At 42.1% G+C, this 19489-nt stretch overlaps 1 protein-coding gene across 1 annotated transcript in view; it reads left to right on the top strand.

The window, feature by feature from the left end:
* MEX3C (mex-3 RNA binding family member C) overlaps nt 1-19489 on the top strand; it is a 44656-nt gene that overhangs the window by 23733 nt on the left and 1434 nt on the right. The window lies entirely within an intron of this gene.

Genomic DNA, 19489 nt, shown 5'->3' with positions numbered 1-19489 from the left:
TCCTCCAGAAGACCGTCTACGAACCGAATTTACTCGGCCACATGGCGGGCCTTTTGCACATGGTGTCAGCGGAACAGGGTCCCACCGCTTCGAGCCTCGATTGTCAATATTCTAGTTTTCTTACAGGAGGGCCTTGCCAAGGGGCTTTCACCCAATACATTGCGTCGACACGTAGCTGCAATCTCGTCGGTTCTGTCCTGTGGATCGCTCTCCTCTCTGGCCCAGCACCCTTTGATTCACCGTTTCCTGCGAGGTGCCACGAATCTCCGCCCTCCTGTTCTACATAGATACCCGACCTGGGATCTCTCTGTTGTCCTTAATTCGCTCACGACTGCTCCATATGAGCCTTTGCGGTCAATCAGTCTTCGGCTGTTAACGTGCAAAGTTGCCTTTTTGGTAGCAATTACTTCGGCCCGCCGCATCTCGGAGATGGCAGCTCTCTCCATCCGGGAGGACCTCTGTGTATTCCACGCAGACCGTGTTGTCCTCCGTCTGGACCCAACCTTTGTGCCGAAGGTTAATACCACCTTTCACCGCATGCAGGAACTGGTTCTGCCTAACTTCTGCCCTCGCCCATCCCATAGGCTCGAGCGGCGGTGGCACTCTCTAGATGTCAGGCGGGCATTACGAATCTACATTAAGCGAACGGCGGCCTTCCGCCGGACTGAGTCGCTCTTTGTTTCTTTCTTACCAGTCTCCTTGGGCAGTAAGGTGTCGTCGACGACCATCGGGCGTTGGATCCGCCAGACGATCGCTAAGGCCTACGAACTACGCTCTCTGCCGAGACCTCCTCGTCTGACGGCACATTCTACCCGCAGCGCAGCGACTTCTGCGGCCTGGGCCTCGCAAGCCTCGTTACTTGAGATCTGCAGGGCGGCTACGTGGACTACGCCCTCTCCGTTCATCCTACACTATAAACTGGACAAGTTTGCTTCGGCGGATGCCGCCTTTGGTCGTAGGGTGTTACAGCGGGTAGTGTCAGGGGAGGATTCTTCGGACCAGCCTGGTCCCGCCCGATAGTAGGGACGTGAATCTTTGGTATGTCCCATCCTGGCTGCTGTCTCCACCCACAATGGAGAAGGGGCGTTGGTCTTACCTGAGACGCACCTTCTCGTTGGGTGGAGACAGCAGCCAGACCCTCCCTTGTCCAGTCTGGTCTCTCTCTTTCTTGCTCTTCTATACACTGCCTTATTTCTGGTCTGGTGTCCCACACGCCGAGCCTGTCTTCTTGTCTTCGCCAAAAGCTGGGTCTGCCCAGTAACAAGGGCGGGACTTAACAACTTTGACGGGCTCAGTCTATCGGCTTAGCAGATGACCAAACCCATCCTGGCTGCTGTCTCCACCCAACGAGAAGGTGCGTCTCAGGTAAGACCAACGCCCCCTCTCAACTCCATGTGGTCAGCTGCCCCAGAACCATGTGCTTGGTGGTTTTGTTCATCATAAACCTCCTTTCCAATCAGCCTCCATGTTTTCATTGTTTTTCTCCCAGCTTGGAATGGATATTTCTTCCCACAATTCTATCTACTTTTCAAGGAAGCCAAAAAAATTTGCTGTCTCTATTCAGAAGTTAAGAAACAAAACAAAAAGTAGCAGCCATTGATTTTTTTTTTCCTCTTCTTTCAAAGCAAGTAAAGAGATTTTTGGTCGGTTGGTTTCACTTTGTTTGCTCCCAGGAAACCAACAGTTGCAGAGATGGACTCGGTCTTTTCTTTCTTTCTTTCTTTTTTTAATTGAGTGCTTCCTTTCTATTTAAGGTGGATTAATCTGGCCAAAGGGAACAGGTGGATGTAGCTGGGTGGAAAAGCTTTGCCTTTTAGCAAGCAGCGTGATGCCTGCACACAGCTGCAGACGGACGCAGGGCTTCTGCAGCTTAAAGTGGTGGCTGAGAAACTCTTAACTGGGATATTGAAACTGTGCAGCTGCTGTGACCTTACTGTGCCTAAGGTCACCTCGCTGCAAACGTTTACCCTGAGTTTTTTATTCTCATGAATGAAAAATAGTTCCTTGTGTGCACTTTAACTGCCCTGTAAGTATCCTAGACAGCAATTAGTTGGCTCAGGATATTAGCTGTAGCTGTAAAAAATGGTCATTTATTTCTTAACATGCTGGGTGATTAGAAACATTGCTGAATGGCACACCTGGCGGGGACTTTATTTTTAAAAAATTGTGGACTATCTTCAGTACAAAGAAATGGTTATTTTAGGCGGAGGTAAACGACTCTTCTCAAGCCCTTCTAAAAAGAGGTTTATTTGTAAGATAAATAAGTGACTATTATGGAAAAACAAATATATAGCAGCATATGGAGTTGAGTCAGTGTTTATATTTTCCCGTATTTCAATGAAGATTGAGGAACACTCTGTTCATGAGTGCCAGAGATGCAAAAGGCATTTGATACGGAGAAACCAGCACACAAAGAAAACTTGTACAAAGTGTTTTGTACAAAGTGGCACTTATTACCAGCAAGAATGGTAAAAATGTTCCCAAATAGGTCACCAGAGTGTTGGAAATGTAAACGGGTACTAGGATCCTACTATCATATGTGGTGGACCTGTCCAACAGCAAAAAAATATTGGTCAAAGATAAAAAGGTGATTAGAAGACAACACAACAAATAGATCTAAAACCAGAACTATTCTTACTAGGTATACTACCAGGGAAATACAATAAAAGAATAACATACTTAATGTTACATGTAATAACAGCAGCTAGAATCACATATGCACAAAATTGGAAAAACAAAAGTATACTTATAGACGAAAAGGTAATAAAGAAAATATTAGAATGTGGCTAATAATGGTTATAACTATGACATACAATATTATGTATTTACAAGGTACTATACTGTATGACTATGAGAATAATGGTTATAATCAGGGTGTATGTATACTTAAAAAGGACTTGATACAGCCAGCACACTGTCGTTGCAAAGCTGGAAATGTATAATAAAGAAAAATGAATAATAATTTTTTTTTTTTTTAAAAAGATATGGAGAAACCAAATCCCCAACTATCTCAGATATAAAGATTTCTTGTGGTAATATCAGTTGTGTTATTAAGAAAAATAAAAGCCTTTAAAACAGATTAAACAATGTTTCCAAGGAGAGAATTTGCCTTTCTTAACCTTCCAAGAGCTGCAGAAATCATCCAGCAATATAATTTCTGGAAGGGGGCAGAACTGAAATTATTCCATGTTTTTATTGGGTGGGTGGGTGGGTAAGGTTTAAGGGAGAAAAGGGGCAGCAAAAGAAAACCACTCTTATTCTTTTCCGTAGTTAAAGTCCCTTAACTAGGACCCAAAATTACCATTTGGGATGCCAGTTTCATACCATTTTTGGTGGCATGGCGAAGCTTTAAGGTTGGGAAAAGGAGCATTTTGTGTTCCATAATCCCACTCATAAATTTGAATTAAAAGAGATTTTAAAATGGCATCATCCTAGGATGCTGGAGAAGCACAGATAGGTGATGAGGGACACTTGCTTATTGTTTGGGTCATTGATTTTCCCACTCTTGCTTTTAAAGAAGCCAAAGATACTATTGGCTTCTGTACAAGAGCTTGCCTTTTTCTGTAGCTGAAGAAACTGCTGCCTATTGCAGTACTTAACAAAACATATACAGGTAGTCCTCGAGTTATGACCATAATTGAACCCAAAACTAATGTTGCTAAGTGAAACATTTGTTAAGTGAGTTTGCTCCACTTTCTGCCTCTGTTAAGTAAATCACTGCAGCTTACAAGTTAGTAACCTGGTTGTTAAGTGAATCTGGCTTCCCCATTGACTTTGCTTGTCACAAAAGGTAATCACATGACCCTGGGACATACCTGCAACCATCGTAAATATGAACCAGTTGCCAAGCATCTGAATTTTGATCACGTGACCATGGGGATGGCTGCAACGGTTGTAAATGTGAAAACTGGTCACATCTTTCAGTGCCAGTGCAACTTTGAATGGTCACTAAATGAACTATTGTAAGTCAAGGACTACCGGTATAACTTCCACATCGCCCAGGCTCAGCCCAGTATTAGAGCAATGTTTACCATTTTCCTATGATTCTGAAGTTAGCTGATATCATAGTGTCTTCCCAGTATAGGTACCCTGTTTCCCCGAAAATAAGACATCCCCTGATAATAAGCCCAATCGGGCTTTTGAGCACATGCATTAAAATAAGCCTACCCAAAAACTAAGCCCCCCCCCCCGAAAATAAGCCCTCCCCAAAAATATTTAAACCCAGAGCTAGAAATCAGGTAAGACGGCAGGAGGAGCCCCATCTTGTTCCATGCGCCCCAAAATAATAGGACCTCCCTGAAAATAAGGCCAAGCACTTATTTCGGGGTTCAAAAAAATATAAAACAGGGTCTTTATTTTCAGGGAAACACAGTAGTCCTCGACATAATACTGGTTGCTTAGCAACTGTTCAAAGTTATGACAACCCCTCCCCCAAGTTACTTACAACCTGATTCTAAAGTTTCCCCCCCCCCCCGTCACGATCACATGATTTCATTTTGTGTCCTTGGCAACTGGCCTGCATTTACGGCATTTTGCAGCATCCCACAGTCACATGACTGCAACTTTAGTTTTTGCTGTGAAGTGGTTACTTCCGGTTTCCAGCTAAAATCACCCATAGCGGACAATGAGTTTGTTTAACAATAGCTGCAAAAAAAAAAAAAGGGCCCAAAATCAGGCCAATCACGTGCTGAGCCTCTTTATGGCTCAATTGCAGTCAAAAGAAGAACTGCCTGTATAAGAGAGAGGTGGGATTTTAATATGTCCTCCCTCCTGGCTAGCATATTATTTGGTCTCTTGGCATGGCATATTTGCAGCAGGAGTGTCTCCAGATTGGCTAGCTGTCAGTTATCCATTAGTCTACTCTCTGCTCAAGATGTAGCACTGCTTTAGCAGGCTTTGGAGAGCTTCTACAATTAGTAGGCCCAAAAAAATTAGGTTAGTTTAGTTTTATTTTGCTTTGTTTTTTGTTGTTGTTCAGATTGAGGGGTTTTGGGGGGGGTTGTTTGTTGTTTGTTTTAGAATAGAATAGAATTCTTTATTGGCCAAGTGATTGGACACACAAGGAATTTGTCTTAGGTGTATATGCTCTCAGTGTACATAAGGAGAAGAAAATACATTCATCAAGAATAAAAAGATACAACACTTAGTGATCATACTAGGAAACAAGTAAAAACAATATAAACTGAAAGATACAAGCACATGGTTATAGTAATAAGTGGGAAGAGATAGATACTAGTAAGGAGTATACCAGTAAGCAGTATTTAAGGAGCAAAGTGGAAACTTTAAATCTACAATGTGCATTGCTCCTGCTGCTTATAGAAAGCAAGCCACACAAAGTTCACTGCAGCCTTTGAACCAACATATTAGGGACTGCATATTATTGTATTTGACTTACTCAAATTTGGCCTACAAAATTCTTCCTGAGAAAGTTATTGGTAACATCCTATAAATATGAGCCCCTCCTCCGTTGCTTTGGGGTTCAAGTTATTTTAGCGTTGCTAGCTTGAAACAAATGCCTTATTTGGAGTACAGGTTCTGAATTGTTACTTTAAATAAGTTGAAACCCTTAGAAATATACTTTAAAGAAATCCAAATAAGACATGAATATTTTTCTGAGATGCCATTTCATATTTCATTCTCTTTTACAGTTTTATTTGGGGTAGAATTCCTTGTTTCCTGAATTATTAAAACACTTCATGTGACTACAGTAATACTTGTATCTAACCAGTGAAAAGATTTAGTTGAAGCAAGTGTCATTTAGAATCACGTGAAACACTTAAAATGTGCATAAATCTAAAATATATGTTTATCTAATTCATAAGTAGTTACGATTCTAGCAGCTCTGAAATTAACATTTATGGAAATAATGGGGTTCTTAATTAAATGGACACATATTTGCAGCCACTTCCTCATATGAGGTTATTTTTCCCCCCGAGGACACAGCCAGAGGACCCAAGGGGAAGCTGTTCAAAATCTAAACTAACTCATAATATGTTTATATGAATTCCATTGCACTTGGCTTTTAATTCCATCAGCTATCATTTCTGTATGCTTGATTCTCATATGACCCATACATTTTGGAAGATTATTGTCATGTATTTCACACAGCAGCTAATCGTCATAGTTCAGTGGTGAGCTACGGTTCCATTCCAGAGATAGTTGTGTTAAATGTTTGTATTTTAACAAGAAGGACCTGAGTACGGTCCTTCCAGATTTACTTGGTAAATCTGATGATCCCAGGAATCTCCAATATATTTCAGGTTTCAATCAGATCCACTTGAAATAATGAAAAACATAACATTCTGTGAATCAGCTTTCAGCAGGTTAGGAAAAGATTTCTAGTTGTTGGAGTTGTGGAAAATACATCTGTGTATTACATCTGTGAGATGTATCTTCAGTGGCCAACTATATGATTTCTTTGGCTTACATATCAGGAGTTTACACTTAAAACAACCCCTATAGCAGTGATGGCTAACCTTTTTGCCATTGCGTGCCAGGAAAGGGGGGCGGGGGAGGGTCACGCACGCACGTGCCCAGCGCATGTGCACACAACCCCACCCACCCCCGCTCCTGGCACATGATGGCCTGGTAGGCCCGTTTTTCTTTCTTACCTGTTTCCAGATCCTCTCTATGCATCTGGGAAGGGCGAAAACAGCCTTTCCCACTCCCTTGGAGGCCCATTTCCCAACTCCCGGTGGGACAGGAAGTGACATTTTTTGCTGTTCCCAGCCTCCAGAACCTCTAGGAGTCTCTAGAAGCCTCTCTAGGAGTCTCTGGAGGCTGGGGACAGGAAAAAATGTCACTTCCTGTCCCACCGGGAGTCGGGAAATGGGCCCTTTCAGCCTCTGTAGGGCCTCCAAGGGTGTGGGAAAGGCTGTTTTCGCCCTTCCCAGATGCATAGAGAAGATCTGGAGCCAGGTAAGAAAAAAAAAACCGGCCTTCCCCACCATCACCACCACCCCGGCCCTCTGGAGGCAGGAAACAGCCTGTTTCCCTAGTTCGGGTGGGCCCAGAAGGCCTAAAAATCAGCTGGCCGGCGCGCGCATGCGCCCCAGAGCTGAGCTGGCGTGCCCACTAATATGGCTTCCCGTGCCACCTGTGGCACGCGTGCCATAGGTTCGCCATCACGGCCCTATAGAAAATGGTTGTAGATTGCATGGGTTCCTATGAATAAAAGCACAGTCCGGGAGTGAGAAAACATAATGTGTGCAATCTCTCAATTATGGATATCACATACCAAAGTGTTATCTTTTTTTAGCTATTTACAGTGTTACTTTTTCACTTGCATATAGAAGAATAGGATTATCTGTGATTGTTGGTAGGCAGGCAGTTCTGCAAATGGATGGGGAGTTGAAAAACCTTGAATTTATCTGATTCTGTGCAGTGATTTTGATACATGAATAACTTGTGAAAATTCTCCCAGTGGACCTGTTTCTTGGAGCACATTAGACAACTTTTGTTGATATTCTTGAGTGTGCTGCATTTTCAAATGCAGAGTTTTCAAATGTTAGATTATTGAGTGATGTAGTCAAAGTGTTCATTTATGGATTTTCATCAGTCATGGTAAAATTCTGTTCAACACAGCGATACAGAAAGTTAAATTACAACAGAATAATGACCTCATCAAACCGGATTTCTGTAAGTGTTCAATTGTTGAGTCAAATTCTTTTTTCTTAAGTTGTCTTTCTGAGGCATGATAGAAGATGACACTTACATTACTTATCCTCTAAGACCACCTATCTGTATTAACGATCCCCTCTTTGAGGGAGATTGGTGGTTTAGAAATATGAAATATAAATAAATTAGTGTATGATGCCCATCAGTAGTACCACTGTCCCTCAAATTCACGTTCTTGCAAGAATGTAATCCTTAGAACTATCCAGTGGTCAAGGACTTTGACTGCCATTTAGGTAAAGGTTTCCCACGCACATGCGTGCTAGTCGTTCCTGACTCTAGGGGGCGGTGCTCATCTCCCTTTCAAAGCCGAAGAGCCAGCGCTGTCTGAAGATGTCTCCATGGTCAGGTAGCCGGCATGACTAAACTCCAAAGGCACACGGAACACTTACCTTCCCAACAAAGGTGGTCCCTATTTTTCTACTAGTATTTTTTACCTGCTTTTGAACTGCTAGGTTGGCAGAAGCTGGGACAAGTAACGGGAGCTCACCCCATACATGGCACTAGGGATTCAAACCACTGAACCGCCAACCTTTCGATCAACAAGCTCAGCATCTTAGCCACTGAGCTAAACTTAAACAGATATCCTGAGAGATAATAGAGAATTTAGGAAATGTAACAATTCTCCAGTTCAAGAGGGATAATGGTATTGTGGAGCTGCTTCTTCTTTGATGTTGTGTGCCTTGTGTAGGGATGATGATGGCAAAAATTAGTTTGTAACCTCAGCTCCAATTTGCCTTTCATCAGATATCAGACATAACTTCTCTTAAACCGGACACAAGGCTTCCCTTGCTAGTTAGCCTCAAGATTTGCTGTCTTAGCAAGGAGGAGTGAGTTGGTAATAAGCCTATTTATGTTAAACATTTGTTATTCCCTTTCATGACACCTTCTTTATATATTGTAGCCTGGAATCTGAGAAACATGTTGATGTTATCTGGTAGAGAGCATCACTGTATATGGGAAAACAACTGTCAAGTCTTCATTAGGAGAAACTGCTGTGTTTAGACTACAATCTGATTTTAAAAAAAAAAAAACTTTGGGAAATCGTACAAAAGGCCTATGGGTTTTTAAAAAATTCCTTTTAGGATTGTTCATATTTACCGAAGGCATCAACTTAGAAGAAGCCAACTGGCAAGAGAAGACATGATGCCTTATGTTTCAGAATGAAAGCGATGTTTGTTTGCTTTAGCATCTTAGTGCCCGTTGTCTTACATTTCCTTCACCTCTTTTCCTGCGGGTCACGGCTCTGGAATCTGTTTCCTACATACTTGAAGTAATAAGCTAAACATGGCTTTGCCCATGTACAGAGAAGGGATGTCATGATTGTGGTCTGACTCAGCTGCTGTGCCATTGAATCTCCACACCCCCTGGTATGCTATGTGACTTTTTAAAGGTAGTTGAACTTGACCATGAGGAAATAAAGGTCCATAACCCCTTCATATGTGAGAGATCCTTGGTGCTCTCTGAACTGGGTTGCTTTCTTGCAGACCAGGGGTGTCAAACTAGTGGCCGGCGGGCCAGACGCATCACGTGCAGGTTACGCCCCCCCCCCCAGCTCAGCAAATGGGGAAAATGTCACGAAATAGCACATGACAGCAACGTGATGCAGAGAGTTTGACACCCATTTTGCAGGCGTTTCATTACCAAAACTAGGTAACACTCCGCTAATCTCAGAGAGCACCAAGGACCTCTGATTTTAACCCTGAGCTACAAATATTCCCCTCCATCCACTCATGTTAAAGCATGTTAAGGCCAGAGGAACTTTATGTGGAGTCTGGTGGAAAGGTAGTTCCAGCCATGCAATTTTTCTTCAAGATTCCTAAGTGGGGGGAGGGGGGGAATCTGTTGTAACTTTGAGCAGTTGCTAAGCAACTGGTCGTAAGTCAAGAACTAGATATGGGTTGCCAAGTTCAAGTCAACTATACTATTTGTTTTAAAGCACCTTTATGCAACCGTAAGAAATATCACATAGCTACGTCACATATTGTATTATTCTGGACGACCTTTGTCTAACTGTGGCCATTTCAGGACATGTAAATCCCCCCCAAAGAAGCATAATGGATAAGATGCTTTATATAAGACTTGAGTAAAATGTAAAAGTGATTCATCTTTGGAGCTTGGTAGGAAATGAATGAGGTACTGCTTCACATATGGTGCTTCTCATTTTCACAGAAGTCCTCAAATAAAATATAGCAGCCTGTAGCTGGTACAGATTAGGGTGAGAAATTCTATTCCAGTGTTCTGCTTGGAAACAGTGCTTTACATCCAGCAAGAAAATAAAATAAAAATGGACCAATTCAGAAGCAGTTGCTAATGCTTATAAATAATGTCTTTGATAGTATTGTGTATTTTTGGAGCTATTATTGAGTAAATTTTCCCTCTTCTCTCAGGTCTCTTGTTTTTGAGAGCATGGCTCCTGGCATTTTTTTAAAAAAAGAAAAAGAAATGGAGTGAGCAATTCTTGAACTAGGGCTTTTAAATTGCCAAATTGCCAAAGTTGGTGGAATGTTTTGTGTTATGATTAACAAATGTAATATCCTTCCAAGGTAGTAGAACATGTCCCTTAGTCTTTACGGTATTACACTCTTTTATTAGCTCAAATAACATTAGGATTTAATCTGGACCAACATTTCTGGCGCCGTTCCAGAACTACTTCCGGTAGTAGGAGTCAACCACAGGAAGATAATATCAGGAAAAGAGTCAGGGAGTAAATTTAGAGCTTCCTTACAATGAATAATCCTAGCCAGCAACTATTATTACTTCCAAAATGTTGAGCCTATCACACTTTGCTTGCCACTGTCCCGAAGAAAGAGAAATACGGAAACCCCAAGCAGAACCTACTAGTAAGAACAGGCTTCTGGCTTCCAAGCCATCTTCTAATCTCTCTCTCTCTCTCTCTTATTTTACAAGAGAGACTTGTAATTTAGGGAAACATTAGTATGCTTGTATGTAGTTAGCATGCTAACAATTTGATCTTTCCTGCTGTTATGCAAGCAGAGAAAAATGTGATTGACTCGTCGGGCATGTTTATCTGTTCCCTATTAGTACTTTGAAAGAAGGTTTTAATAACTCATCTGCCCACATACTGCCGGGTGTTTGGGGTTTTTTTTAACCTGTTCACTGCTGTCCAAGCTGTTGTCACAATTTAGGAACAGCCACATCTAGATTATCTTGGTCTTTTAAGCATTGTGTAGTGCAGGGGTCTCCAACCTTGGCAACTTTAAGCCTGGCGGACTTCAACTCCCAGAATTCCACAGCCAGCTTTGCTGGCTGTGGAATTCTGGGAGTTGAAGTCCGCCAGGCTTAAAGTTGCCAAGGTTGGAGACCCCTGGCCTAATGCACAGATTGATACCATAGCACTATACAGCCAGTATGATATTGAGGTTACTGAGGACAGCAAAAAAAAAAAAAAAAAGCACCATTATCTTCACCCTCTATGGACTAATTGCTTCAGGATATTTCACAAAAGTCAGTTATTTTATTGTTTGTAACCACAGATCCTAATACAGCATGCCATAAAATACAATCACAAGAGTACTTGATTATTTCTTTTGTCTTTGTTACCCCTTGTATTCAATCCCCCCCGAAAAAAAACTTTGTAAAATTAATGTACAATTATTTTTAAAAAATACTTTTTCGCTATTTGTAAGAACATTTTTGAGCCCATTGTGTATATTTCTTGTTGAGTGTAGAGCAGTCAAAACATGTATCATTTTTGTGAATATATACCCACACATATGTAAAGTATATAGAGTAAAGTAAAATGGAACAGAATAGTATATGTATATACTATAGGAGCACTGTTCCTGTAGAAAAATTTCATAGAGGAAGTTGCTTACAATTAATAGATTGTTCCTAAGTGTGACTTTGAAGGAATTAATTGCGCACCCCTTCTCTCTTCTCCATTCTGTGGAATATTTATAGCTTTAAACTTTTCCATATATGTAATAGGCAGTATTTCCTTCTGTTTAGATTAATAGAGTTCAAGTTCAGAAAATAAAGCATTTGAAATAAGTGACTTTGTATGTATTTGTTTTGGATGACTCCACTTTCAAGTTTGGAAACTTTCAAAGTATTTGACATTTTTGTGGCAATGATTGGAGACCAAGGATGATTGACAGAACAGATGTTGTAAATGGGGCATAGCTGATGGTTGGGTAACAGGCTCTAATCATCCTCCTCAGGAAAAAAAAAATATTCCTTAAAGTTATTCATAGGTCCAGACCTGAATAGCACTCAAAAGTTTTTCAAAGTTTCTATCCTGTTGTTCCGTGTTTCCCCCAAAAAAGACCCTGTCTTATATTTTTTTGAACCCTGAAAAAAGTGCTTGGCCTTATTATTTTGGGGCACACGGAGGAAACCAGAGGAAATGGCAGGGACCGGCTGTGCATGCGTTTAAATATTTTTGTCAAGGGCTTATTTTCAGGGGGGCTTATTTTAGTGCATGTGCTCAAAAGTCCGATTGGGCTTATTATCAGGAGATGTCTTATTTTTGGGAAAATGGGGTAATTTTTTATACCAGAGTGACAGAAACTTAAATGGAAAGAATCAAAGTCTCTGCATTCGCCAGATTTGAAAACCAATCTCACCGAGAAAGAAATCAGGCAGAACAGAATAGTGTGCAGGGGCTGGGGTGAGATGACTAGGCTGGCAAGATAGTTTGTGCCCAGTTTCAGCCTTCAAACTCATTTTTTCCCCTCCTCCTCCTGTTCCAGTGGTTGCATCCCTTAAAGGAGGCTATATACAAGGATTAGGGAACCTAATGAGTCATGCTGGCTGGTTCTGCTGGGAGTTGTAGTTTAGTGGGTCAAGGAATGCACATTCATCATTGTAGCTTGTACGTGTCACATAAATGGATGATATGCTTGCACAGAACTATCATCAAGAGCTTAAACAAGCCTTTTGTTTACTTGATTGAATCCTACTACTTGACTTCTTCATTGCTCTACAAGGCTTCTCAGAATTCACGTTGATGATACAGATATGTTGATATCTGTATTTTCTGGTTTCTGTAATATCCACTTTTATTCGTTCCTTGTAGCTTAATTCTGTTAAGAGTTCATCAAGCACCTTTTTCTCATCTTCAGTTTAGCATGTCAGATGGGTCTTTATTGTAATCCTGTCAGCTAATCCTTCTGTGTTCAATTTGTTCAACATCTTTTCTTTCGAATGACAAACCACCAGCTTTCATGGACAGTATCCTTTGTTAAGGCTGCACTTTCACCAAGTTGTTCCAGATTTTGCAGTTTTTATCTGGCCACCATGGTAGTGGTTCTTCGGCGCCAGGTCTATGACAACTCACCATGGTTCAATTCAACATTTTATCAGTTGTTCCATTCAGTTACTTTTACAATTGGTGACCACGTTTTTATCAAAATTATTATAACTCTTGTATTTCTGGATTGACTTTATTTTAATTACTGGTCACAGTTCCGTCAAAATTAATTTAACTTTTGTATCTGTTGAATTGTCCCGCGGCGAGTTGGCTGTGGCAAGTTGTCCCATTCCGCTTCTAGCATTTGTTTCTCTCAAAGTTACATGGTCTGACTTTGCCTGTCCATTCTGGTCTTTCAGTGACTTCCGTTATGGACATTCACCCCAAAATCTGGTTTAGGACTGCTCCTCCAGCTCATTGCTGCCATGGCTCACTGTGATGACAGATGCCTGAAGACTAAGTTTGGGAACTCATTGGACAGATTGCTCAGTCTAAACTCATTAAGTGCATTGCACCTATTGGCTGCATGTAAATGGTCTTGAGTTAATGTTGTAAACAAAGCAATGCAGACTTTTAAGCCTTCTATGGGGCACTGATTCATGAGGTTATGTACAATTTTGCTTTGTTTATAAACAAGGTGGAACCAAGTCCACTTCTTTCCTTCGTCCTTGCAGTTCTGGAGGTGGGTAGTTGGGTCTGATGCATCGTTTCAAGGCATAATCAGAGGTGGCATAATCAGCAGGTTCTGGCCAGTTCTGGAGAACCGATAGCGGAAATTTTGAGTAGTTCGGAAAACAGGTAAATACCACCTTTGGCTGGCCCCGCCCCCATCTATTCTGTGCCTCCCGAGTCCCAGCTGATCGGGAGAAAATGGGGATTTTGCGGTAACCTTCCCCTGGAGTGGGGTGGGAATGGAGATTTTACAGTATCCTTCCCCTGCCATGTCCACCAAGCCACATCCACAGAACCGGTAGTAAAAAAAATGTGAAACCCACCACTGGGCATAACGTCAATATTCTTGTAATCCAGGCATCACTTCCATAGCAGTTAGATTGAGATGAAGATACTCTGGGAGACATATTTCTCCTTGCAAGGACAGCACAGCCTCTAGGTTCCTTCCCCCCCCCCCCCCCCGCCCCCCAGCCATTTCTGCTATTCAGAGAAAATGTCATCAGGTGCACATTTGCACATTGTTTCCATTGTTTCCATGAATCCCTTGAAGGCCAAGCTGAACACCTTTTCACCTTCCCTCATTCTTCCCCTTTCTTAGCTCACACTTCTCACTGGGAAGGATTTGTCCTCATGGGGCAGGAGACGGAGCTCAGACCTGCCTCTTGCACCTGCTTCTTCCCTGTGGAGCATTCCCCGTGGAGCATTTTCAAAGGAACTCTTGGCAATTATACAAGGCTGCACATGGCCTCCTACCCAGCATTCTTAGTCCTGTAAATAGAATTAAACCTTAGCTTGTTTGAAGGTGGGTTTTGTTTTGTTTTGTTTTTGGTCTCAGCTCCTATCCATCAAAGGCTGTGTTTAATTTTTTTTTTTTTCCTCCCATGTCTCAAGACCTTGGTCTTGTTCCCACCCATTCCATTCTCAGGCAGTTTTTGGTTGGTATCTACACTCTATTGAGCTTTTTTGGTCTGATCATTAACTCTTTTATCTAATTAACATCTGTTAAAGACCTTTCTGGCTTGGAATCTCTCCTCTCATAGGAGTCCTGGTGGTGCAGTGGTTAGAATGCAGTATTGCAGTCTGACTTTGCCCATAACCAGGAATTCGATCCTGACCGGTTCAAGGTTGACTCATTCTTCCGAAGTCAGTAAAATGAGGATCCAGATTGTTGGAGGCAAAATGCTGACAATGTAAATCACCTAGGAAGCCCTGTAAAGCACTATGAAGCGGTAGACAAGTCTTAAGCGCTATTGCTGTTGCTATGCTATCTCTGGTTTGAGACCCATTCAAACACGTGCCTTCTCTATACAATACTCACACTGAAGGTGTCATTCCTATATAGCCCTATATCAGAAAGCCAACCTATAAATTTGGTCGCCTTTGGTCACATACGCATTCACGCCAAACCCTGGAAGCACCGCCTTGTTCATACAGAATTGAATACAAAAGCGGGAGACACAGTTAGGACCAAGATGAATCATGCCTCCTACCAAAAAATTGTTTTGTCCCCATCTCACACACACACACAAACAGACAGCCGAGGGTTAAATAAACTGGCAGACAACCAATTCTTTCAATAAGAGGATTGGCAGCAACCCAGTAGCTGCTTGCCAAGAACTTTACTCATAAACAAGATACACACAGTTCAAGAATTGTCAAGTCCAGTCCGTAATTAAATCCAAGGCAGATAATGTTGTTTCCAAAGATGCAATGTGACTCGATAGTAGTTAGTTTTGTCCGTCACAGAGTCTAAATGGCCACCTCACCCCCTTATATCCCCTGTGGGGTGTGGTCCAGTGACTCAGCTTAATCTCTGGCACACCTCCTTTTCTGTTGCATGCGCTTGTCTCTCCGACGCTGGCGTGGATCCAGCCAAGACTTATCTCCTTCACTGTCCGACTGTGAGGAGAGATATCTGGCTCCTGGCCAATCTCTTTTCCTATGGGAGACACCTGAGGCATTGCCAGAGAGGAGGGTCCTGGAGAGGGAGGCCTGGCCAACTCCTCTCCTTCATGTTCGGAGCCTTCTCCCTCCGATAAGTTGGCCTCGGGGGTCGGAGCCACAACAAAAATCTATCCATACTAGAAAGTTCCTGGTTTCACATAGCACTTAAGACTTACATACCGCTTCACAGTGCTTTACAGCCCACTCTAAGCGGTTTACAAAGTCAGCCTATTGCCTCAAACAATCTGGGTCCTCATTTTACCAACCTCGGAAGAACAGAACGCTGAGTCGACCTTGAACCAGTGAGAATCAAACTTCTGGTTATGGGTTTGTTTGGAAGAACACATCCTACATAAGACTTAAATCTTTATTTTAAGAAAGTCTTGACTGAAAGAGAATGCAGAATCTGTGTTGGAAACTGTCCCAATACTTAATAGCTCTAAGGAGCAAGTTAAAGTTCATTTTCCTAATAACTACCTTCCCAAAACTCAGGTGTACAAGTTTTATCAGTAGCTTCTTTTCTGTTCTCTTCAGTTATGACAGTGATGGCTAACCTTTTTTCCCTCGGGTGCCAAAAGGGCGTGCATGATAGCGCGCGCATGCCCACACCCATAATACAATGCCCCCACTGCATGCTCTGCCCCCTGGGCATGCGTGCATAAACTCACACGCTGCCCCACCCCCTGCGCAGGTGCATGTGACCACCCCCCGCACTTCCCCATCCCCCCCTGAGCAGGCACACACAACCCCCCCCACGCCCCATTTTGGGCCTAGCAGGCCTCCCTGAAGCCTCCAGAGGCCGAAAATGGGCCATTTCCGAACTTCTGGTAGGCCTGTTTTTTGCCCTCCCCAGGCTCCGGAGGCTTTCCTGGAGCCTCCAGGACGGCGAAAACTGGCTCCCCTGGCCCTCCAGAGACTTCTGGTACTTCCAGGAGGCCGGTTTTTCGCCCTCCACAGGCTCCAGAGGCTTTCTTGGAGCCTCCAGGAGGGTGAAAAGGGCTCCCCTGACCCTCCAGAGACTGGAAATGGCCTCTTTCTGGACTTCCGGGAGGCCCATTTTTTGCCCTCCCAGAGCCTCTGCGCGAGCCCTGTACATACCTGGCATCCAAAACGGGCCACGTAGAGACTCCAGGGAGGGGAGGGGAGGGGTGGCATTGGCATGTGCGTGCGTCTCCCGCATGCACGGCAGAGACTCAAAAATCAGCTGGCCAGTGGGAGGCACGCGCACATGCACGGTGGAGCTGACCTAGGGCAACGGCTCGCATGCCTGCAGAAATGGCTCCACGTGCCACCTGTAGCACGCATGCCATAGCTTCGCCATGACGGAGCTATGATATACCGGTAGTTATTTCAACATTTAAACAATTATTTTGTTTTTGCTTTTATTTTATTTTTATTCATTAATCTCCTGTAATCTGTATTTGTTCAATTGGTCAGTATTCTGTGTTTTAATAATTACTTTGCAAAAATGTGCAATTGACAAATTAACTTGATTTGAAGAAATTGGTTAAAAGGCGGATTATCCAAAAACGCTTCTTTTGAACTTCACATACATAACAATGTAGCCTTACATAGCTTTCTACATACTGCAAGATTAAACCTGTAGAAATATTGAGGTTTCTTTATTTTTATATTTCATTGCGATTTCTTCAATTGCTGTCAGCCATCCATAGTTGCTAAACTGGGTAGCATAAAAGCTTAATAAATTATTATTAAAATAATTATTAAATTATTACTCTACGACTGGTGGAAACTTAGTCCTAACCAAGGACCCAAGAATTACTAAGGTAACATCTAAGATTATAGTCAATTCCAAGCAGGGTCAGATTTTGTAAAGTTAGAGTGTTCAGGTCTGATAAATTCAATATGTCCGGATATGAAGGAAGTTCTTTAGTTATTACTCCAAGAGTTCCAATCACGATTGGTATAACAACAGATTTCTTTTTCTATAAGCATTCAACTTGGAACTTTAAGTCCCGATATTTTATATTTTCCAATTGTTTTTCCTCAATCTTGCACCACCTAGTTGAAGAGCATCAGTGACTTTCTTTTTTACAATAACCATTATATCAGGCACATGATGAATAAGATGGCTGTCTGTCTGACTGGATCTTAAAAATCCCATAAGATCTCAACCCACTCATTTTCCCAAAACTTCTCAACTTGATGGTCCCATGGTTCTTGCAACATTCCAATCCGAATCTCTGCAAAAGTTTCCAGTGAATAATTTTAGCAAATTGTTCATGATGTTCCTGAGAGTCAGTATGTGAAATTTTGTGTTGTAGCCACTGATCCAATGGACGTTTGTTTCATCCTTTTCTCCAGTGTGGTTGTGGCATCGGCCAGACATGGGTTGCTACAGTCGGATCTGCCTAGAGACTGAATCATAGTTTTTCGAGCACGCCCCTTGCTCCTTCTTCTCAGGCCCAGTTTCGACTCAGTCGGCCTCAGAGAAACATCTCTGGGTAGATTCGGCTACTTCAGCCCATGTCTGTTCAGATGCCATTGGAAATCAGTTTTTCAGCTTCCTTTACCTTAATGCAGTCAATCAGCAAAGCATGTTCTTAAGCCACTAATATAAAACCTTCAGTTTTGTTCTCTAACACTTCTTAACCAAATATATGTTTTTGTTTCTGTAACCGTCAGTCAGGTGTCTTCATGTGTGGTCCACCTGATCTCTATATAGAGTTTTTTCATCTGTTTTTCCTTCTATATCCTTCAAATGTTGACCACGCATTTGCCTGTTCTTCTTTTTCTTTTTTTTTTTAATTTGATTTATATGCCGCCCTTCTCCGGAGACTCAGGGCGGCTTACAATGTGCTCAGCAATAGCCTTCATCCTTTTGTATATATATTTATACAAAGTCAGCTTATTGCCCCAACAACTGGGTCCTCAATTTACCTACCTTAGAAAGGATGGAAGACTGAATCAACCTTGAGCCTTGGCGAGATTCGAACCTGCAGTAATTGCAGGCAGCTGGTCTTAATAACCAGCTTAATAACAGGGTGCCTTAGACCACTGTACTACCAAGGCTCTTTTCTTCCAGCTAACACATCAGTTTTCATGTTTTATTCATCCTTACATTCTACATTCAGCCCTAATCTTTTTGTTGTTGGGAGCTTTCCTTGATTGACTTCCTTCAGAAAGGGTTCCTGGCTTTTCTTAATGTAGTCATTACTTGTTTAATTAATTTAGTCATTAATTTTAACACAGTCAAATTAGTATTAATATGCAGTGATTAAAAGTAATGCTTCGTGGCGAGAAGGACATTATAAAGATAGAAGAAATTCAGGAAATAACAGTAAAATGGCTTCTGTATAATCATTCGCTTGTAAAGAATTATCTTTAAGTAGCCCATCTGACAGGTTTTTTTCAAAAGCTGGATCTCTGTTTTATTTGTACAAACCACAATTGAGTAATTTGTTTAGGTGAGCCAGGAACCTGCTAAAGATACCTTCAACTTATTAATTTGCAAACCTGATGTGGCATTTATTCCCAGAAGCATCAACTTTTGCAGAGAATGGAGATACTGATCTCTGTGAAGTTACTTGCCTTGACAAAGAAAGGACTTCCGTTGGATTTAGCTTGAACATATTGTGGATCATAGAGACCGTAAAAATACAGGCAGCCTTTAGCTTATGACCATAATAGAGCCTGCCCAGTATGGTTGTAAGTTGTTTTACAATCTTTTTTTTCCAGTGGTCATTAAGCAAATGTGCAGCCATTAAATAATCTCATTGCTCAATGTAGAGAGTTTTTGCCAAAAACTGGAAGTAAATACCGGTTTTCAGCAAAAACATCATAAATTGTGATCATGTGATACAAGATGCTGCAAACAGCCATAAATGTGGGCTGTTTGTCAAGCACCCGTAATGCAGTCATGTGACGACAGGGAGCAGCGGCCATTGGAACTTCAGAAGTGGTCATAACTTCCTTTTATGAGGTGGGGGGTCTGTTGTAACTTTGAAAGATTGCTAAACAACT

The sequence above is a fragment of the Pantherophis guttatus genome, chromosome 2, assembly GCF_059756535.1.
Source record: "Pantherophis guttatus breed Tessera chromosome 2, ASM5975653v1, whole genome shotgun sequence".
NCBI classification, from domain to species: domain Eukaryota; kingdom Metazoa; phylum Chordata; class Lepidosauria; order Squamata; family Colubridae; genus Pantherophis; species Pantherophis guttatus.
The sequence above is the reverse complement of the archived record's forward strand: the minus strand, read 5'-3'. Positions and strand labels throughout refer to the sequence as shown.